A 24,885-nucleotide genomic window follows, 5' to 3' on the forward strand; every position below is an offset into this window, starting at 1 on the left:
TGGAGACATGGCACATCGCATTTTTATTTTAGTATTTTATATTTTACAAAAGATTTAAGAAGCAATGATTTTGTCGAAATTCTGATAAAAATATAGGAAGATTTGATCGCGAACACATTTTCACTTGGGGTCAACTAGCCCTGCGTACGATGCTGTGTGTTCCGCTACAGCTAATCGCCCCGCTCACCACAGCCCTGCAAAGACCCGTACGTACGTAGGGTCGGTGACTTCAAATCCATTTTGGGACTTGACGTAAAAAGCCAAATTACTGCCGAAATTCAGCGTTCTTGGGCCCAAGTCGTATCCCAGCCTACCTCAGCTACTCGATCGCTTCCAAAAATGACAGTCTTTTATTCACTTCTCGTAAATAACCGTCGATGTCGGCAACTCTCTCGCTAGGGACCGTGGTTAGCTGTAGCACATAGCATCGTACGCAGGGCTAGAGGTCAACATGGGGTCGCAGCCATGTTGCCTCAAAACTTATTTCTGTCTGCACTCAAAACTCAAAAATGTCGGATATGAACCTAAAAATCGATGTAATTTTGTCAAACTTCGGCAAAATTTCACCCTATAGACAAAATTTCATCTAGGTAAGGTAAATTTACTGAAATTTGATCGACAAATAATCCTGAGCTTGAACATGACAGCTCGCCTTCTCCGGGAAGTCAAGCATGCAGCTGCCTTGCTGCGAAATCGAGCCCTGCCACTCCTTGACGTGTTCTGCTGGGAGTGGCAGAGGCTACGGATTCGCAGCAACTAGCTGCCCATACACAATTGCCCATATGGCCAGGTTTATGAGATTGTTTTTATGAGATTGTTTTCAAGCGACGGCGACAGACCGTACGGGGATCTGGATATGAACCTACCGCCGGTGTAGCTGTAATAACTGTTGCGTTTTTTTTTAGTGCCAACGGACGAAGTCCTGGGGGAGTTATAGGTTTGGTCATGTCAGTCCGTCCGTCCGTCCGTCCGTTCACGCAGATATCTCAGACATGCCCTGGTCAATTTCTTTCAAACTTTGCACAAGAATAGTACCCAACCCCATACAGATGCACGTCGATTTGTTTCACAATGCGATCGAATTTGGCCGTGTTAGAGGACTTTTTAGTTTAAACCTCCATAGACTCCCATGTATAAGGCAGTTCCCCATAGATTCCCATGTATAAGGCCAAGAAAAATAAAATTTAGTTTCTCATCGTATTCATATTGCCTAAAGGATGCAGTGACACAGTTTTTTGTCCCCACGGATAAAGTCCAGGGGGCTTATAGATTGGGTCATATCCGTCTGTGAGTCCATCAGTGAGTCCATCGGTTCACGCAGATATCTCAGACATTTTGACAAAATATCATGTGACCTTGGTGACCTTTGACCTCAAATATACATTATTGTCCATAACTCAGTAACCACAAGTGCTAAACCTTTCATATTTGGTATGATGGGACACCTTATGACACCACATATTGTACCTCATTAATTATGCACATATCTAATTTTGAGCGAGCCAATAGAGCTAGAGGTCTGATTTTTGGTATATAGGAATAACTTAGCAATACAATTATTTTGACAAAATGTCACGTGACCTCAATGACCTTTGACCTCAAATATATATATTTGTCCACAACTCAGTAACCACAAGTGCTACACCCTTCATATTTGGTATGATGGGACACCTTATGACACCACATATATACCTCATTAATTATGCGCATATCTAATTCTGGGCAAGCCAATAGAGCTGGATGTCCGATTTTTGGTATATAGGGATAACTATAGGGTAGAAATTTTTTGACAAAATGTCATGTGACCTCGATGACCTTTTACCTTAAATATACGTTTATGCCAATGAATAAGTGACCACAAGTGCTATGTTCTTTATATTTAGTAGGATGGGAGACCTTATGCCAACACACACTTCACCTCATTAATTATGCATATATCTAATTCTGGGCAAGCGAATAGAGCTAGAAGTCTGATTTTTGGCATATAGGGATTAATTAGCAATACAATGTTTTTTTCAAAATGTCACGTGACCTTGCACTTGGCAAAATGCTTGATATACAACAATATATATACACAAATACTGATTCTGTACATGTGTTAAATACATTAAGTATACAGTACATATGCTAATAAAATGCAAAACTACAGTGTACACTTAGTGTGCAAAGATCTGCATTACGTATACTCATGATCTTCATAGAAATACGATACGCATATCAACGTGTTGGAATGTTCCATATACAAAAATATATACGCTGCATATGCAATAGTATTGTGTTCCATATACGTCAATATACATAAATATGCTAAACGCATATCAAGCATTTTGTCCAGTGTTGATGACCTTTGACCTTGATTATACATATATATGCATAACTCAGTAACCAACCACAAATTCTATACCCTTCAATTTTGATAAGATATTAGACCCTAATATGTCACATCTTGTACCTCATTTATTATGCACATATGTATTTCTTGCTGGCCAATACAGCTAGAGGTCTGATCTTTTTTCCCGATTTAGAACCAGAACTTAGACATGCCTGATGTTTCAAATTGGGAACAACAACACAGACCTACGTGCCCATAGATCTCAACATGTACACTTCAGTGATACTTCTTAATGACCACATTTCCCTGCCCCATCAAGACTAACTCCTATTACAAGTGGGGACTATGTCATTGTCAGTGAATCGTTTTACAACAGCATGCAATCACCTCAGAATCTGCGTCTGGATACACCAAATTAGTGCTAACTCGGCCATTTTCTTGACAGTATATTAATCGGTAATCCTGCAGTGCTAAACAAAGCAAGTCTACCAATTGTAAAAATGCAGTGTCTGTTGTGGTGACATTTTGCTAATTGTAATAAAAATAACCTTAAAAGCCAATTATGTTGTGTTTTTCAGTTCCTCTCATTGTTCATATAGAATGGCAAATTAACCATGTTTCACTGACAATTTCCATTCAAACAACTATTCAACTTGTATAGATAATGAATATTTTGCAGTTACCTCTCAGGGCCCTCTAGCTGGCTCTAATAAAATCCTGTAATGTTGAGTTTGCTTCCCAATGCCAGAACAATTCACTTAGGGACGCACCATTAGACTTTGTGAGGGGGTGGTCACGATCGGATTCTGAAATCTCCACCAAAATATAGTTAAACAAACACCATGTTATTTGTGCACATACTAATATTTATTAGACATCTACCATCGAGAACAAAAGAAATTTGCTGTAATTTGAATATTTAAGGAGTTTAAGCAATTTCCACTATAAATAAAGAACCCCTGCCTCAAACTCCACAAAAGTTGCTAGACATATTTTGCCGTTGTCATGCCATTGCTTCGTTTAATAACCAGTTAATCAAATGCCTAATTGACAGGAGGAAATTCAAGACCATATTTGAATAGTAGTATATATTGTCCTCAAAATTACTCTATCACGGCCCAAGTACTCATTGCCTTCAGCAATACTGCCTTGTTATTATTATTATTATTATGTTGTATTTCCTCTAGGACAAAAGCAAAAAAGAAACAGAAGAGGAGAAAAGCTTAGGAAGCAGAAAATGAAATTTGCTTCATGATCGTAAAGTTCTGCAGAATATTGCTCCATTCCGTATAACTAAACCGATGGTAGACATTAAAAGTGTTTATGGTGCAATATGTAACAAAGGAAGTATACATGACGATACTTGATCATTTGAACTTTAACTGATGATGAATGTGAAGATGAGGATGATGATGATTACAATAATAAACACAATGATGAATGTGATGGTGAAAAGAACATAAAAGAGACATTGACGATGATAATGATGATTGCTAGTGACAGGGAAACAATAGTGATGGTGATAAGAATGCTGACAAAGAAGACAATCCTAGCGGGTGGAGGACCGATGTTGTGCGGCGGAAGGGCCCAAGCGTGTGAGGGCTCGACAGTGCAAGATTTGGAGATATAAATACATGTAATATCAAACATTGCCATATTTGTAACTCTATTTTTCGGAGAAGAGATGGCCCCATCTTGTTTTGCTATAGCTGTACACGGGAACGTAGCCCAAGGTATATGATAAAACTAAGAGATGTAAAGAAAATTGGTAAAATAAATAAACAATGAATAAAAAAATAAAAAAATAATTAATTAATTAATTAATTAATTAATTAATTAATTGATAAAAAAATTCAAAGTGAAGCTGAAGAAGCAATGAGTGACTAATTTCATTTGAGAATTCAAACTTAACAGGTTTCTTTTAATTTTTTCCTGTGCTGACGCCTTGCTCAAAACAATTGTGACCCCCTTCAGAGGGGCTCAAGAAATTGTGACCCTCCCAAAAACAGTGGTTAAAAAACTGCGATCTTCCTCAATGCGCGGCCCTCCCGTCCCGTTGATTTACACCCATTCCCTTTATGATGTACAGTAATGGCTGGGTACACATTCTGACATCCATGCACTTAACAATTATTTCGCAGTCTGCCAAAGAGAGGTACCTTCTCACGGTTTAAAGGTTGTAGCAAAATATCTATATCCGCCCAGCTCATGTATTAGAGACTATTAACTGTACAAAACCTATAATTAAGAAATGTTCATCTTGTATGCTGACCTTTGACCCCACGGCTTTTCTAATTTCTTAATTTGCAATATATTTTGCTTCTGAATCGTCATAGATAAATTGACCGAAATTTGAATTATAAATTGCCAAAAATGGCTTTCCTTATGTCACCGCGTTGAGACAAAGCTGCAAAACCTACAAAAATCAAGAGAAACATGTACATCTGGAGGGCTTCGTCACCGCTGTTTATTGGCCGAAAGCAGTTCATGTTTTGGTTCTTTGGTGGTACGCGCAGGAACCTGACATTCTAAATTTTTAGCTAATACTTAAGTGCTTTTAAACGATGCTCTTTCATAAGCACGAAAAACACATCAATCGTAGTAGCACTAGAGAGACAAATTGCCAAAAATTTACGGCTATTTGAAATTCAAAATGGCCGCCAGCCCAATTTTAAGTCCACACAGAAATGTCAAATTTTCTTTTGCACAAAAACAAGACTGCAAATTTCACTCAACAGGCTTCGCAATAAACCTGCACAAGTGACGGGCCAGCAAAAACGATAATTTTGTGAGTCGGAACATCTGTCCCCGAGACACATTGCATAGATATTTGCTAGTTTTATATGTTGAGTTGTCAGAAACACATGACTGGTTGTCTTGCCAATAAAAACCATCAGTTCTTATGATAAACTATCGGACAACCTTTGCCAGCGTTATAGAGATAGTGTATGAAACTTTGATATGACGGTGGCCTAGAAAAACAAACTGAAACATTTTACATTCTATATATTTTCTTGATACTTGTACAGCTTCTTAAATTAGAGAACAGCGTCGCCGTCATCACATGGTCTGTCAATTTTGAACCAGATTTATCCTTCGGCTCATTTAATCATTTTGAGATGGATCTTAACAAAAATTAACTTCGACCCTGCCGACTGGTTGAGCAGGTAATAGATGGTAACCTGACAGACTCATATGCCAAACGAGCCCTCAAATCTACATGGACTGTACACCTTACAGTATAGTGTGATGCAGGCATATGACTAAAACTGTGTCGCGCATTAACATATGTTAGAGTTTACGATTTTTAATGGTATTTCCTTGTTTGTTGGTATGAAATTCAGCACGCAAGGAATGGATTGTCCCATTAAACACCCTGACGACAAACGGGAGTTCATGTCCAAGAGTTTTAGTGACTTGATTGCAAGTTGCTGTAGCTGAAGCTAGGGATAGTGTATAAAGCCCTAATCAGACGGCCACCTTGTACAAAGTCAAATCACATTCTGTAGGCCTAGATCCACAGCATACTAACGTAGAGTTCAAATGAGGACATGAGTGATTTGGTCCAACGGAGACTTGGACATTCACCTTCGTACACCTTCGTAAACGGGTCAAGACAAATGAGGCGGAAGCACAGGGTATTTAATTAAAACATGTTGAATGCTATCAAGGAGGTAGGAACGTCCCTTTCTACTTCAATGTCGTAATCCTTTTTCCAAAACAGGTTCTGAAGCAAATGGCGTCACGGTATTATGTGAATTACATTTATTTCACTGTCATAATTTAAAAGTCATGTAAAACAATAATGATATCACAAAACATATTGTAACGCAGAGATATGCGTCCTGGGCGCCCTGGTAAATAAGCTCTCTGACGTTTACCTTATCGAACTTTGCACTTCCACGACTATGTACATGACTTTAAACAAGCGTTCTTTGTGCGCTCAGTTCCTAATGCAAATGTGATTATTTCAGTAAGTACCGAACATAAGATCGGAAAGTTGGTTTTAAAACCAATTGTTAGCAAACATGGTTACTTGTAAGGACGCCATTATGGCGTCATTCGGTCTCTAAGTACTAGGTGCGGGTGGCTCGTTATGTTACGATATAAAAACTTGGTTACACTTCACATAGCGAAAATGTCAGCTTGTAGTTAAGGTAATACTTCGTGCACTTACCGAAAACGAACACAGCTTTGAAGGTCATCGTGATGGCTTTGATCAAATAACTGAACATTCTAGTCGAAAATTCGCAGACTTCCTGGGCGTTCGAATGGAGGGCGGGGGGGCGTAGTGAGATATGTGGACGTACGAAATAATGTTCAAACAAACCTACATGCCTTTGTTCTTTGGCAGATTACTGCAGATCTAGAGCATTGTTTTACGTGCAGTGAACAAAATCATACCTAACTAGCCAAATGGATATTCCGGACATAGAGCGTTTTATATGTGAATTTAGTTGTTATACATTTGCGAGTATTCTAATCGTCATTTCTCTCTAAGCACCGGAAAACGATAAACACCTGGCCTTCTTTTTGAAAAAAAATCGAGCGCAGCACAAAACATTTTATGTCAATAAAAGCTTGAATATCATTGAAGCGGCAGTGTTTTGAGCCCATGTTGTTTTGAAAATGTGAAAACACACAAGAAGATTGTAAGGATAAGTAAGAACGATTTAGCCAGGACTCTCACTTCACGAGCATTAACCATTGACTCGGAGCACGTAGGGTTCACAGTGAGATGACCCCAGTATTATCATAAAATGAAAGTCCAGGCGGAGTTTCTGTCAACCTTATCCTTACATTATTGTTTGTTCTATGCAGTGACTTGCTGTCAATGAGGGCACTGATCCGAGAGACATTATGACAGAAACTAAATATGTCAACTTGAAGGACAAGATAACACATTTCAAATACCTCCTCTATATGATCAAATATTGTGCCACGAAGATAATTCATTCACTGCATGAACTTGAAAGTAATGTTTTTCATTAAATTGATTTTAAGTGGGTTTTTTTCTGAAAAACAGTGACTTTTGTAGTCGAGTTGAAGATAATCAAGCACGGAAAACCCATTCGTCCTTAGAGTTTTGATAATTCTAATATACCGAAATTCAAAAATATGACAATAATTTCAATTTTCGGCTAATACATCCTTAAGCGAACCATATAAAATTTGGATTACTTTTTAAAGAGGGGCGTTCTCAATAACAGTCGTATGTATCTTTAAGTTTCTGTCGAATTATACTACAATTTGAATAAGAAGACTACATATGAACCCTGTATATCACGTCATTTTTAACCAAGTGATATTTCAAGAAGATATCAGCCGAGAACCTCGAACTTTCACACTAGTCTCAGTCACTTGTTTTGTAATTCGCTAATTAGGTCAGGCTGTCAGTGATAAGTAATAATTAACTCTCTTACCCCGGTTTGTATGACTCGCCGGTTATCTTCCTATGCTATCACTGCAAAGTAAATCGTTGTTATCGGAGTTCCGTATCATTTGCTGGAGTGTTTCCAAGATACAACTGTGAATAACTACCCAATGATTGCCCTCTGTAGTATATTGATGGTTTACTCAAATTATTGCAGAGAAACAATGTTACACAGTGTGACAGGGCGGAACACCACATCTCCAATCACCGTTGACCGTGCAGTGATTAAATAAGTTCAGGTTAATTTTTAGACTCGTAGATTACCTATTGCAGAGTTCACTGTGCCTTGATTGGCTGCTTTCTTTGCAAAAATGACAGAGGTCTTAAAAGGAAACCAATCAAGACTTGGCCGAGACTTTCAAAGTTTTGGACATGCAGTCAACCGCACTAGTACGACCAAGTGTTATGTAACGAGTATGTACATACTATTCTGGGAACTTTGAAAGAAAATAAAACATTGGAGGCAGAAGTGAGAGCCACCCTTAACTGGATTTCTTGCATGAGTTGATAATCATCGATCTATTCCACTGTACTCCTCCTAGTAAGAATTCAGAACTCAGATAATTGCCCCTCTACCAATCGCTTACTTTCCGAATGCCCTATCCCCGCTACAAAGTTTTGTCCTTCACCCTTTGCAAGCTATGTTCTCCACCAAGGTCGTTTGCACAATTAGTTATTTGTATTTGTTTACATTTATTTATTGTGTTAGCAATACCTTGTATTCATTTTGTTTGTGTTGTATGTTTTATGTATGATTCGTGAAGCTTATAAGAGGTTTCATAGCCTCCCCATGCACACCACAATCCTCGCACTACCCTACACTTGACATAGAACCCGTATTTGGAAATAAATAAATAAATTATAGGAGATAACAGCTACTCCGTTTGATTAAAATGAACATCATTACGCTGGGACTCTGCCATGGCGGACAGTGTAAACTGCTGGAAAAATAATTGAGAAAAGTGCACTGAACGCATATGAAGTGATAGGAATACAAATTGGGGTCACAAGCGAAGAAATTATTGATTCGTATTGAAATAATCAGATCTTTCATTCACTTTGAAAAAAAAACTGTAGGTGAACGAAATGGGCGTCTGGAACGGATAGTGTCATATCTTTCTTATACATCGGGCATGGTGTGTGGTGTAATGGCGCTGCCCAATAGGTTGGAGCCCACACGAGGCACAACTTTAAATACCGTGAACCAAATTCGACAGTCAATGGGCGAGTCGAACTGCATTTAATTGTCCTGTGGTCTAGGGACTACAAATACCGAGCCAGCTCATACGCACTTTGTTTTATACAGTAGTCTGCGGCATATTTGGCGGGTCTGTTTCTTCAGGTACCATAAAAAACGAGGGTGGCTCTCACTTCTGCCTCCAATGTTAATTATCAAATCATGCAAGAAATTCAGTTAAGGGTGGCTCTCACTTCTGCCTCCAATGTTTATTTTATTTCAAAGTTCCCAGAATAGTATGTACATACTCGTTACATAGCACTTGGTCGTGACAAACATAGCGCCCTCACAAGGTCACCAACACTGAGATGTATACCTTCTGCAAAAACAGCGGCCTGGAAAACTACTCTTCGGCCACTATTCAATATTCAGATCATCAGACGTTTCGAGGTCTGCGCTTGGCTTGGCATTTGTTATTGTTTGATGAGGCATAGAGGCGGTCACTTTTCTGTCAACAAACGTCCACTGCAGGCAGTGTAACAGCAATTTGCATTTCAATAAAGTAGAGCGCTTAAAAAGGCCCATTCACCCACGTAAAATCCCAGGGTCATGGAGGTGTCTTGTTTTGACGACAGCTTTGTATAGCTTTGAATTTTACACGAAATGGTTCCTCTTGCACGTTTGGTTCGGATAAAGATCTCTTCGTGAGAAATATCAGGACAAAATATCGCCTCGTTTTATGGTAACTGAAGAAACAGACCCTCCAAATATGCCGCAGACTACTTTATATACTAGACTACTTTATATACTTATATGTATAGCCACTGTTAGGTATAGCTTTAATACTACGTGTCACATGTTAGGACCGACACCATACAGGTACACTAAGATAAAATGGTGGGGAGCCAGTTTTTGAAAAAAAGTAGTACATACAAATAAATCGCAGATATATAGGGATGTGCTGTATTACTTTTTAGCTTGCTTATGCGCTGTCCAGCCTTCAACATTAGCTGGCCTGTAAACACAAACGGGCCAAGGCTTATGGCTTATTTTAATCAGACTAACGAATTAGGGTTTTACAGGTAGAAAACTTACGTTTTTGGATATGAAAAAGCGAACATAACGCTGAGTAAGGCGACACTGATACACTGACAACTGGTCATGTCACCTTGTTGCTGCTGATGGTGACACTAAGATTCAAGTTGTATAATAAGTCCATAAATAATGTAGGGAGGACAAGGCGACTTTGTTGTTACATGTTATAAATCTCCTCAGTTAATAACCATCTCGAATCCGCAATAAGAGAAGTATGCTTTCAGAATGTTAAGTGTACTTACTTACAGGTCATGTACCACGTGATAAGCCGAGTTCCACAACGTTTCAATCCATCGTGTCTGACAACACACCTTTGTGAGAGGTACGCTATGGGGACTGCTACTCGATGGAAAAACACAGTGCATCCCGCTGAGGCTCCCATTTATAGGTCAATCCATACATGCTGTCAGCAGCTTTATCTATAAACTCCACTACAACAAATAAAATCCACCATGGGTAATGCAGATGTTGGTCGGATACACCGAATAAATGCTTTCTCTCAACCCAGCCGGTTACACCTAAGTGGCACGTCAACGTCCGTCCGTGATTCACCGATAACGCGGCCCATCATGATGTTTCACGTACATGTGAAGACCGACTGGACTTATACCATGAATGCTTTCCGTTTTTAGTTATTATCTTACAAAGCTATGCTATTTTGAATGTAAGTTCGTTGAATATGTAATTGAATCATTTTGTAGGGGATAATAGTTGTGAGAAGGAAGCGTTCAGTATTTATAACTGGAGGGGTGTCACTGTCCTTATTTTCTAAACAGTGGGAAAACCATTAATCGTAACCATATTTTACACAAAGACTCCGGGTTTTTGCGAACAGAAAAGTTTGGCGACACCTTCCCTCACTGAAAATGTAAACTGGACATATAAAGTAACCGATTTACAATGGCCTCAAAGAGTGCAAAGTGTGACGACATTCCCTAGAGGGACTGTGGTGTGACGGTTGTCGCCGTTCACTAAGGTCAAAGGTCACTTTGCATGGTGAACTCTTTTTGACATTCTTTTTTTCGCTGAATATTTGTGGTCAAATATGAAAAGGTATTTTCAGATAAAACGTTCAGTGTTATTTTTACTTGGCTTTTTTCTTGCAATCTGGCGTAGATTGGCCGAGAAATCATAAATGAACTTCCTGTAAACTACCATATAATGTTAGAATGTTTTTAACCCGAGATAATTAACCTCGAAATTACATGATATAATCACAAAAAAGTAAATCGAAAAGCATTTCCGTCCTTTCATAATATGTACATTTTCGATGACGTCATAATTACAAAAGCAGTTATGAGCAATTTTATCTTGACTCTGAAATTACAAATTTACCACTTCTCCCTTCTAGACCCCCCTGGTCACAATAACTGACATTTACCTTATCATTCAAAATCCCCGCTATTTCCCCCTGTTTTCCCCGTCTCTCACTGATTTGCACTATTGACCCATTTCCGCTTTCTGTGATAAACTGTGCTAGAAATGCACCTTGCTCAATATCGGATTACTTTGTTTATTCTGTGCATAGTATCTTCGACATGATGATAATTTATAATGCTTTATAGGTTTGATATAAATCTCAGCACATTGTACTGTAGAGTGAAAATAAAGAACATGCATGAACAGGTGATAGTCTGTATTTATATTTGGGTATATTTTAAACAAAGACGACAGTGTCATAGCATTAAAACACTGAAAGTAAAAGTTAACATTTTGATTCTTTATTTAAATTGTTAGTGTGTCCGCAATAACCTACATGGTGTATGGATGTGAACTTTGACACAGATATCTAAGCGTTCATCTACACGTCATTAAAGCTTACTTAAAAAATATCTACTGTTGATTGACCAATCGAGTGTTCAATTCAGGGTGTTTTATTTACACGTAAAGCCTTGGTCACCAAATTCCAGAAACGAATGACAGCGACGTGGTAAAGTACTGTCCAATCAAAAGTGAACATGTCATATTCTGTAGACATCTGGTACGTTTTAATATTCAAATTTGGTAACACAGCGGAAACTAGCTGCAACACAAAATCTGCTGTGCCCTAGGGCATTTATATAATGTGGCCTAGGGCATTTATAGGATGTTCCATTACATTGGAAGGCTATTTCACAAATAAAAGTTTTAATTCATATCCTAAACATGTTACATTGACAAAGGGACGGTTGACGTAAACACATTGAAAACGAAAATATATCAGTTAGGGGCGATAGTTTTTAAGTCGGATAAAACCCTCGTACTCGGGCTCTTCTGGTATATAAAGTCCAACCCTACGATAAAATGTCTCGGCCTGCGGCCTCGACATTTTATCGTTGGGTTGGACTTTATATACCAGAAGAGCCCTCGTACTCGGGCTTTATCCTATACTTCAGACACTGGAGGGACTGTGCTTCACATATCGATAGGAAGTGTGGCTCTCGGCTCTTTATCAGCCTCCCGTCACGTATTCAGGGTTTGATTTGCATTTGAATAGACCGTAAGTATACAGTCAATATTTGAAGTTCCAGACAGACTGACACAGTCGGCGTCTTAGTAGTCTGAGTGTTTTATGGGAGCTTCATGAACTCGGTTTTATGTGGAAGACAGAATGTGTGATATTGGTGGAAGTATGGTATCTATATCAGACCTATATGCTCTATTATGGCTACAAAATCGTATTGAATGATTGACGTACTAAAAATCACTCAGATTTAAAAAATGAAGCGAGTGAACAGGTTTAGTGGAGGCCAAAAAAAACCAAACAAACAAAAAACGAAGGAATTTCGCAAATCACTGCTTGGGTAACTGCCCGAAATATTGCCTGGATAATTGAGGTGTTATGACTGAAATGTGGAAGAGATTGATTTCAAGGTATTTTAAAATTCATCTGAAAATTGTGAATATCACACATTCGTATCAATAGAAAACCTATTTTAAGATTTTCATGAGAAGTCAATAAATTGGAAACCTCGAATTGTACAGCACCCGTACTTGAATACATTTATGAGGCGGAAGTGAAACATCTTATCGTACCTAATATAGGGAAGCAATAGAGCGATGAATGACCGTATAGCGTTACCAGGATTGTATGCTATGCGTGATAATGTCTAGATTATTGGCTATGATTGTACCTTTCATGAAGGGAAATGATAATATAAATGGTACAATTGACATAACCCTGGACAGCCTGCCCAGAGGCAACTTGAAGTTACGATAATTCGATTCAAAAGTGAAATGGAGGGTTTTTTATTTCTTACAGTTTATTTGATAGTATGGCTCGCTGCCTCCTAATGGCTCCTACGTTCATACAATTGTTTGCCTGCCTGTCTCAATTCTTATATTCATTCATTAATTGATTACATATTACAAATACATTGTCAATCTCTTTTCTCAAAAGACTATCAATAACATATAGTAGAAGTAATCATGTTACATTATAGACAAACAGGGGTAGCTACAATAGATAATAAGAATTGATAGCCAGAGAGACACACAAATATACTCAAGACGAACGGACAGACAGACAGACAGCCTGAGACGGACGGACAGATAGACAGACAGACATAGACAGACAGACAGATAGACAGACGGACGGACAGACAGATAGGTACGATAAATACGTAAATGTTCTTTGTGTATGTTGTGTAGTTTTCAGCAATGCCTTATTAGAATTCACCGTTATGACCAGGCCTATCAAATTGCAATCATTCTTTCGTCGACGTAAACGATTTACTGTTTCACTATTTCAGCTAACTATAATATTCAGAAATAATATGACATCTTAAATGTCATTACTCTTTGTATTGTGTCAACAAAGTTGTTCGACTCATCTTTACCCCCGTCCCTGTTGAGGGGCACTACAGGAGAGGATACAAGGGTATAATCAGGAATTAATGTGGCAAATAATCAGAGATTCAGGCACTTCAGGGCTTCCAGTGGTAAGTCGAAATCTATTGATACAACAACTACCCTTCTATTTTCTAGAAAGTAAAAGTTATAGTAAGAAAACTTTAGTACATCGACTCTGTAGTGGCTGTTCTTTAGAGGTTATCTTGTGGTAAACGTTCTAAACCGTAAACCATCCATGGGTCTTTTGGAAATTTGCCATAATTGCATACACATAGAACCTTCAAGAGTCTTGTGTCAACGGACGAATTTGAATTTGATGCTATGAAAAATATTTCTCAATTAGCTTTATAGCTTTCAGATAAGTAATCATTGCTACTTGAAAATCATGTTCAAATTATAAGACCACATTATTCGTTCGTAGTATCAAATCCACTTCTGTCAAATCATTTAAAACCAAGCAATGTCACAATCAAAACATAATCACAATAATCAAGTGATGAATGACATTTTATTTTTCTTATTTCTATTTCAACCAATATTGTAGAAAATAAAGGCAGTGCATTGTCGGGGAAAACGCAGGCAGTTTTTGTTATGGAAGTTACAGCAAATGTAAAATATTGCAATTTAATTAATATTGTAGAAAATAAAGGCAGTATACAGTATCTGGGAACAATGGCAGTGTTTGTTATGGCAGTTACAGGAAATATAAAATATTGCAATAATGAAAATACAGTAATTTCGACCTTATTCGAGCTCACATCGTACGGCACCAAGTCACCTGGCGAGGACGCCACAGTCAAAACCGCTCAGCCAAATCTCCGTCCTTAAATAGTCTCATACTCATGAGTAAATAAAATGAGGACATCTACATTATATTGACGAAATAAACCAGCACACACTTATAAACGTTGACGAATTCTAAAATATGTCAAAGTGTCACAGATATAAAAAGATATAAAAAATTGTATGGCTAACAGCCTGACAAAATTAAAGCTTCAATTATTATTCAGCTAAATACTAAAATAACTTCTCGTTTTTATAATACAAGTCCTTTGTGCTCGAGCTATGCCGTAAAAATTGGCAGTTAATAAAACAGTTTACTCTGCAGTGTTCATATATTTTAACAAATAAAGCTTGCCTATTAAAATTATTTGTTTGTACTGCTATTGAATGTACACCAGAACGACGGTTGTGACCATTACTCGCGACGCGTCTATGGCGACGTGACGTGTAAAATCTTCGGACCAAAAGTGTGAGCTTTGCATTGTAAAACCACTCTAATATGAGATATTTCCATTGCTAATCAAGTGTAGCTGTACATGTTATCGTTAAATATCAGCTCGTTTTATGTCATTACTACAAGTGTAAGCACTATTCTCAATTATCGCACTTATTTTGTGAAGGAAAATGTACTAATACAAAAAATACTATTGCTTATTCAGAACTTTTAGAGAAATATGCTTTCTGCTTACAGAGAATAGATAAGGTTTAACTTTTTACGATTGTCGTGCTGTACAAATTGGGATTTTTTCGGCGACCCCGTATCAAAGCCAATGTGATAAACAGCCAATGATCGTTTTATTTGGAAATATTATATTTGAAGACGTATTAAACGACCAATCACAGCCCCTCCACACACTGTGGACCAATCAACTAATATATCAGACATCGGCCAGGTGAAACAAAGGTAATGCCCTATTTTCGCTGCTGTAGGGCTATCTGTTATCAGAGTTAAATGTTGTCAGGGCATCTTGTTCAGCGAATATTCTGTAATGTGACTCTAAAGGAATATAAGTCTTCGCACAAATAACTCTAGCAACATCTTGTGAGAAAATTGTTTTACTCTTTTACTTGAGCGATATGACATGTCTCACCAACATTCGACGGAAGAATGAATTCCATTGATCAGTTTCATAAAGTTTACTCCAAGTTGAGTGAAACCATCGTAAACACTCGTGAACGAGAATTAAAAAGTTGTGAAATTCGCAGACATAGATAGACAGGAGAGACAGGAACCTAGTGTAACCGTGTACTTCGCGAAATGTGATATTACTCTCTTTCAATTGTCACTTCCTCACAATTGTCACGTGATATACGTGTTTCGAAGGTTCGACAAACCCCTGATATTGTAAAATAATATCTCTATACGAGACATATCTGACTTATGTTGCTGGTAGATTACAAATACGGAGCTTCTTTTATATGCAATGATCTTTGAAAAGATTTTGTAAACACAAATTCTCGCTTGTATAGGATAGCTCTTCATGTAGTTTCACGCTGTCTTTCTGCTCTCTTCTGATTTCGTCTCCCTTTCTCCTTTCGTGGCCTCCTGCGTCGCCTCGGTCGCCGCGGCGTCTTCCTTCGTCTAGATTTCCCCCACCGTCTCCGTCTCCTACTCAGACGAACTGGTGAGAAAAGAGTTTGTAATGATTAGTAATGCAACAATAGTATTCAGTGTTCAACAATATCATTGGCAAGTTGTACATACTATGATAAATTTTGCTGTTAGAACTGCATACGAGAATGAAAGACCTACACGAGTTTTCTATTTTATGTCTGGTTTCAGGCTGGAATTGGCCATGAAGCGTTATGAGCACGTTAAAAGTATATCAGTCAGTTTGACAACCTACCTCGTCTCCGATCCACGTACACTTGAACCGATGACGTCATTATCATTTCATCTTCCTCAACGGCAGAACAGGACACATTGTACCACTGAATTGATCGTTTTTTACTTGGTCTCCTGAACGTCAATTCACTGAATACAACCATTTTTCCATCTGAAGTATGCTGTTCATAATAGCTTTTCTTTGTTGGAGGATCTGCCCCAGGGTTGTCAAAATCCCATTGTAATACTTTATCCGCCGGTAGTCTGCTATGATCTGCCCGGCACACTAGCGTCGGTTCCTGGCGCCTATTTCTGATTCTGTTTTCTGTGATCTTCTTTCGGGTAAATCAGGACTTGCTCGATTGAACCTATATTTGGTCAAGGAAATATTGAAATTAACGATTTTTTATTATACTTAGAAAGCGTAAAAGACCAATATTGCTGGTTGTTAAATCACCAACCGTCAATATCGCATCCAAAATATAACGATACTGTTTAAGGTACATAAAAAAATTAAACAACTTATAGGAATAATTATTTTGATTCTCAGAGAGTAATACATATGCTGTATACTCACTCTTCACCTGAAGCTTAGCATTGTCTACTTCAGTGCGATAACCATTGCCGTCGATTGGTTCAACAAGCCTGAACACAACTATACACTTATATGATCCAGTATCTTCAAAAGTAACATTCTGTATTACTAACGAACCATCCGACAAGGCACTGTATCTTTTGCTGACTACACCAGTGACTTCAAAATCAGACGTCGTCACCAGTGTTAGGTCCTCGTTGTCTGATTTACTATTCTCCAATCAATCGTCGTTCTGGTGTATGGGCTGGCTGGTGTTTCATACTTGCATGGTAGTGTTACGTCACTGCCACATTCAGCTAATATCTCTGTCGTGTGAACTGTGATGCTATCCAGCCCTACAATAACAAAATTCGCTCTAGTAATCAAGGATCAAGAATAGTTTGGATTTTTTTGTATTTTCTAAGTTTAAATTGATCGGACAAAAGCCTTTTCTCACTTCGACGTTAAGTGAACGAAACCACTAAATATAATATTCCTTGTACATTTGCTGGCCAAAGTCATCTCGGCCGTCTAGGGCGTCCTGTATATGTGAAAGAAATGTTAGTGTTTCTTTCGGGCAAAGTTTACATGTATTATTATTCCATAGCTGCAAACTTAAGTTGTTTTTTCTAAAGAACTAAGTCGCAAACCATTAAATTATTATTATTATTATTATATTATTCCATTAAATTATTATTCATTAAATTATTATGCTGGAAATTATTATTCTCTAGCAAGTGTTATGTTTGTTTCACATATAGTTCCTACTCTTGAGGCCTTGAGACGCAAAGCAATGTACAATTTTCATGAACGTTTAAATAATATCGAAAATGTGCTCATTTTAGCGCCACTTGATTCTGATGCTCTTTTGCATTCAAAGCATATTTTAACGTATAAAAATCTTCTCTTTTTTTAATCATTTTCTGTCTCTGTTTGTTTTATTTTATTTTATTTCTGGTTTTTTATGTATGGAGTAGTGTACACAATTGTTTCGCTTTTTTAACATCAGAGAGTTCAAATGTTTACTTTCTTTGTAATATCAAACAGGTTATTATTGATTTCCTTTGAAATGTAAAATACCGTGGAATTTGATTGAGTGTCCGGTTTGCCTTGCAGAGCTCGACGAGTCTACATGTTGCTTATCATTAGAAAAGTAAACATTTGCAACCAATTGAGTCTTCGTCTTTGGTTGGTGTTAGATTACAGCGCGCGGCAAACGTTTACTGTCTCGTCACGATCACTGCTGTCGTTCCAGCATGTCACTCACAACAAGCATAACTACAAGCACTACATGCACATCACCAGTTTTCTTTAGGTGTTTACTTTAAATTGGGAACTTTATGAAGAAACAAGTAAATTCTTTTTAAAAAAAACTTTTCTTCTCCTCTCGATGTCAGCAATCACGACAACAGTTCCTTCAGCATGCAGTCTGTAGCATTGCCAGTGCAGTCTACTCTATCAACAAGTTTGACACGATACAACACTGAATATTGTCAACCAGAAAATGCTAAACACTCCTAAATGAAACTTTAATCCCGCTTTCTCTTTTGTCTCAGCTAAATGAAACTTTCTCATTGACACTTCTCTGAGCTACAAATAGACTTGAAGAAAATTGTTGATTTTGCACATGCAAGTGCAATTCAATCAACACGGTACATTTTGTGCCATAGAATAACACACCCAGTGTTTCTGAAATAATTCACCGTATTTTGGCACTTAATTTTCCGGACGGCATCATACACCGTAACGGGTTAGCATGGAGGGGACGATGATATCTCTCTGCCTTCTAAATATTCTTTACCTTGCTGAAAAAATACAATGTTTCACTGTAATAAAACGCCGAGAGTCAGTCCGGTTGATGTTGAGGACTTTCCTCGAGATATAGATCCGACACTCGAAAAATATGCCAGTGAGTTTTGTCTGAGTTGTATTTCCCAAATCAAAGTACACAAATAGCTGAAAGTGAAAGAAAACTTTGATGATATGCTATAGATATAGTGTCAAGCTTGTTGTGCATGAGTGGCATGCTGAAACGACTGTCATGATTGTGGACGAGACAGTGTCTGGGAAACGTTCGCCGCGTGCGCTGTAATCTAACACCAAATACTCAATTTGTTGCAAATGTTTACTTTTCTAATGATAAGCAACATGTAGACTTGTCGAGCTCTGCAAGGCAAAACGGACACTCGATCAAATTCCACTGTAGTTTATTGAACATAAATATTTAAATTCCCTGATACATTAGAAGGAGAACAAATTACACATCATTGTGAAATGAAATGAAATGTGGCAATCTCAGATTAATCAATTGATACATTTCACTATCAGTGTTGACCAACCACTTTGCAAAGGTTCTGGATTTAAATTGTTGTTGTTAAATCAGAAATATCCAAGGAAAGTGGAAATATAGATTAGGTAAACCATCACAGGACTTCGATGCGAAAAGCACAATTCTATGAATATTTAGATGTTGACTCATAACTTGAATAAACTAATGCTATGAACTCGGATAAAATGATTGAGCGTAACATTCAAATCAGTTGTTAAAGGGACAAAGTCGGCCATTTTTCATGAATTTTGTTTGATACGAGATACTACTTATATTGTTTGACATGCTGAAAAATACTGAATGAATGGGTGACCATGCATATATTCGAACCCGGTTGTAGACACGATGCATGGAACCATGGCGAAAATGAATTAATGGTCATGACCATTAATTCATTTTCGCCATGGTTTTATTTGATTTGTCTAAAACCGGGGTCTGATTATTTGCATGGTCACCCATTCATTCAGTATCTTTCAACATGTACAATATAAGTAGTATCTCGTATCAAACAAAATTCATGAAAAATGGCCGACTTTGTCCCTTTAACGCTTGAGTAAATGGAAATTCATCAGTCGTCTTGCCTCCACAACTGAACAATAATATCTCGGGGTTCAGGTCAGCACACATTAAGAGCGGACATTGTTTAGTCATGAACGTTTTGGAACCATCCTTGTACGTTTCTGAAGATTGCTTTTCAAAGTAAATTTGTATTCCCATTTACCAAATCCCTGGATTATGATTTATATGTAAATAATGGAACAGCGAGTCACCAAGCTGGTGGTGAATGCTCAAAATTTTCAGATTAAAGCCACTATGAAATCAGAAATCAAAGCTTGAGAAATGAAAAACATGATGTATAATTTTTCAAAAAATACATATGTGTATAGTAATTGGATTAGTAGATGTGTCACTTTCATTAACGGCTTACTCGAAGAAAACAGGTTACCATCGATACAATCCAATAAAATCTACTTTACAAGAGAGTTTGAATGTAAGCTACAAGTACCATGCAGCAGTCAGTGAAATCCACTTGAATGAAGAAGAAGATTAAATGACAATATGTGTACAATTTCCTTTTAATTCGTTATCGTTCATGCTACACTTTCATCCATCGCCTTAAGATCCTAATGCTCATTTTCCCGGGCTGTCTTGTTTTCAAGGTGCTTTTTACAATTCCCATAATATGATCAAATATTTACTATCCGTTTCTATATTAAGTTCCCTTTATTGAAAACCAATTTTGATTAATCAAACAATGACAGAAAACCGGAACCGTACAATAGTTGGCAGATCGTCCGACACTTCTGCGTTAGATACCTGAATTGAGTGTAGGAAATGGACTCTTATCACACTTATGACTCTTCATCTTCGCTTGCCAAGGTCTCCGCTCCGGGCAGCTGGATGCTTCCCGAAATCAGACCTTGGCTGATAGACCCCCTAAATCGTGTTTTTTAAAGCGCCACCACACGACTGTATGTGACCAGTAAATAGCCAATCAGATAATCGGTTACTACGAATGTAGTAGTATAGGCCGGGAGTATAGGTCTTTTCCCACTTTTTTCTCGGTGTTACATTTACAAGTATTCGTGGTCGCTGTTTACATTTCATGCTACTGAAATCTACTGCTGAAATCACTGATGTGTTCAAAACGTCAAACAAAGGCCCAGCCGCCAGCGCGTCGTACCGCAAGATATTCCCAGCTGTCGCTCAACTTGTAAGGTGAAAACATCAACCCGCCAAACTCAAAAGATCGCGGCGCGAAATAGAAAAGTTCTACCCGCCGAAGAAAATCTGTTAAACCACTCCTCCAATTTTGACCTCAAAATTTCACGATAAACCCATTACTCAGACGTTGTTCAGACATTGTGGTCCTGTCAACTGGCGCGGCCGGCAGCTATTCTGTTGTTCATATCTTTGGAAAATTGTAAACATTGTGAGACGATGAACAGGATTTACCAGAACAGAACATCGACACGCCGCGGGAGAAACAACTAGAAGCATGGCTCGAAAACATGGACTAGGACTTTGTGAAATATGCTAGAACTGGAAATCAAAGAACCGGATTTTGTTTGGGTGTGTTCAAAAAAATTGACCTATTCATCACAGCAAGCAATATACTCATCGGTGAATTTTTCATTGACTACAAGCGTCAGCAAGCAATATTAGCTTACTCATCGGTGAATTTTTCATAGACTACAAGCGTCAGTTTTTTCAAAGTCATCTTCTGCACTATCGCCATATTTATTCGTCGATTTTTTTTCTTTGGGAGATATCTAACGCTTCACACGATACAAAGCGTTGCCATACATTTCGTAACCCACGATCACTGAAACGGAACTTTTCGCCACCTCTCTGAATGACGAGAAAATCGCCTGTAACTTTATCCCCACCACGCAGTAAGATTTCCCCATGCATGACAATCAAATCCTGTATTAAACTCGGGCAAGATTGCCTTCCCACTCCTAAATCTCCGTTTGAGCCATTAGGGTGTCACAGGACGAAGGTAAACCAGAGACTTGGTTCAAGTCGGTGAATTTTCAAAAAATAAAATGATTTGTAAAAGTTCCTCGTGTAAAATTTGGTAGCGATCGAACGCGTTTTTATTTAGTCTGTGCAGCTATAGCAGTAGTGAGTTAGTTTGTGCCGGGTAAAACTCCCCTGTCTCGCGTTCACCCACTCAACGCGTTCACATAATCCTACTCACACATTTCACAGGAAAACAGAACATATATCATTGCATTCCAGACGTTCACACAACTCACATGCTCACAATCACGCACTTGAACCAAGTCTAGTAAACCAGTAAGTAAATCGAGAGAAAAGCTGTGCACAAACAGTGCGGTGGTCGGCGTTTGGAAGGTAGGCGTGGTTTTCTCTTTGAGTGTAACGCGTGCTCTGATTGGTCCGCCTGATTTTCTAATTCCATCAAACTCCTTAACGCAAAATAGTGGGGGTATCCCGCACGGCGTGGTTAGTGGAAGACTCCTGTCTGGCTAACGAGCCGTGCGAGCGGACAGTGATGACTCTTATGACAGTACTCTGTTTAAAGACAGGCGGCTTAGAGCTAGGATACAATTTCTTAAAAGCTCTCTCTCTCTCTCTCTCTCTCTCTCTCTCTCTCAATTTGTGCTTTTAATATTTCACTTGCTGGATGTATCCTGAGTATTTACCCCTGACGGTGACATACTTGCTTCACCATTATTTCATCAAAATGAAATCACTGCAGTTCCTTTGCCGCAAAGTAAAATACTAGATGCAACCCGTAAGATCAGATTTTGTTCAGCTATAACTCACATAACATTTTTATTGTCTATACGGCATGACTCAACCAAATAGTTGTCTAAATGGCGTGTCTAAACGGCGTGGTATGATATTTCATATTTGCTGTCATCAAGAAACTAAAACGGACACACTCATCGGAACTAGCCGCGATTATCATATATCCCTTTAGAGCTCTACGTGTATATCTATAGCTTTAGTAAACATTTTTTGAAAACAGATTACTTGCGCTGCTTATAAATAGCATTGTTTGAAAGTGATATTTCTTACTATGGAAAGCAGGAGTTGTTACATGAAGTGTAAAGGCAATACATTGAAAATTTGATCACATCGACCCAAAGACTGGAGGATTTATAATGTCATTTTTAGAGATCTGCACTCAGTGTTTAGATGTTTCTTTACAAGAACTGATTTAAGTTGTTTGGTTCAAAACTTTGAATCATTGATGGTATTATTTATCATAAACATAATACAACATGTTGCAAATTTTTCGGCATTTATCATAAATTTAATAGAAAAAAGTCACTGTAATGTTTAGCAAAAGCAACAGGAAGATAGTCGATATCGTTGTTGCAATGACATCATTGATGATGAAATATCAAATATTTTTTTAAATATATGAAATTGTACGGCAATATAAAAAGTGTCATGATATTACCCTTCTCTCTAGTCTCTGTTTTCTAGTCTCTCTATCAATGTGGTAACACTCCGTAAATACTCGCCATCTCTCTCGTTAACTCATTCTGTTGGCTCTCTCTCTCTCTCTCTGTCTCTGTCTCTGTCTCTCTCTCTCTCTCTCTCTCTCTCTCTCTCTCTCTCTCTCTCTCTCTCTCTCTCTCTCTCTCTCTCTCTCTCTCTCTCTCTCTCTCTCTCCCCTCTCTCATTTATCCGCCTGCCTGTCTTTTCCTGACTTCAAAATTCGGAATTTATCGCAAAACACAACTAGTCAGCAATTTCGAAGAAAAATTTAGTGAATCATGTCCTGTAGGTATAACACGATATACAAACGGTACTAAACCGGTATTGTGTTTTGCTATTGCCTCTTTGACGATGGAATCCTGGCAGACACTTCCGTGATTACATAATATCCAACAGCCAAATCCTTCAATAGCTGTCTGAGAGTGAAGAGATCTACCGTTCTACGTCCCATGTACGTAAAACAATTACTTTACTCTTTGATACAGTATACTTCTCCATTTCTAGATCCCGGATCATGAAAAAAATCATTTCGGTCTTTCCGCGTAACAGGGTCACTTTTTGCATCAGTTATGTCAGAGTAACAAACATTGAAACACGAAGCTAAAACATTCAAAATGGGTGGAGTATACTTGTGAGAATCAAAAAGGAGAAGAGTGTACTAAACGTTTATCTACTTCCCAAAATGAAAACTTCTCTTTTTTTCTCTATGGTTAATTTTGCTATACCGTACGCAATAACACTGCCTAGCAAGCCGTTCTAGAACCTCAGGTATATTAAGTTGATTTTGACTTTCCCATCGTAGCGCCGTCAGGGATCTATATATTTCAGGGTCACCACAGTGGTCAGAAAGACAAGTGCGTTTGTATGTTGGTAGACGAGACGCCATGGTAACGAGAAATGGTTACAATAGGACTACGTACGTCGACAAAATGAAGAGTTGAATTGTTCAGTAGTAATGTGATCACATTACTCCGCAGACATCAAACGACCAAGTAGTTCCAGCATGACCACAAACTCACCTAAAATCTGAAATCTAAAATCTGACTCTACGGACAAACCTTATTTGTCAAGCACACAGCTTACAGTTACACGGCTAGCCAGGCTGTCACTGATTATAAACCGTATACAGATTAGCCCAAACCATCACGAAAGAGACCATATTGGAAAATAATTGAAATTGTGTAGCTTACCGATTAGAATGAATATATGGAGACAAATTCTCTGAAGATCGATCGACATGATCTTTGCGGAGTGCACCGTGTGCTCGAGTCCATACACATGTCAAACGCATTCTGAACCAAAACATAGTTCCGCAAAACATGTGCGCTCGTGACCTTTGACACCCACGCTTTAATAAAGAGACAACATATCAGGTGTTGCGATGCAAATGGTCTTTTTTGGAATTTCCAAGACTACTTGAGAGCTGTGCTGTCGGTCAGAACCAGGCATTGGTGATTGTCAACCAAGTTAAGTTCAATCAATGTGAGTAGCCAAGTACGTGGTGTTTAATCAGTGCAACAAATCCAT

At 38.2% G+C, this 24,885-nt stretch overlaps 1 long non-coding RNA gene across 1 annotated transcript; it reads right to left on the reverse strand.

Annotated features, from left to right (window-relative positions):
• Positions 1–14,358: 14,358 nt before the first annotated feature.
• LOC139126515 (uncharacterized) lies at positions 14,359–24,669 on the reverse strand. Its single transcript, XR_011550617.1, has 4 exons — positions 24,549–24,669; positions 17,055–17,407; positions 16,500–16,845; positions 14,359–16,274 (listed from the first exon to the last, which is right to left on the reverse strand). It is a non-coding gene; the product is annotated as an uncharacterized lncRNA (long non-coding RNA).
• Positions 24,670–24,885: the final 216 nt, after the last annotated feature.

The sequence above is a fragment of the Ptychodera flava genome, assembly GCF_041260155.1.
Source record: "Ptychodera flava strain L36383 chromosome 3 unlocalized genomic scaffold, AS_Pfla_20210202 Scaffold_27__1_contigs__length_13241970_pilon, whole genome shotgun sequence".
Lineage (NCBI taxonomy): Eukaryota > Metazoa > Hemichordata > Enteropneusta > Ptychoderidae > Ptychodera > Ptychodera flava.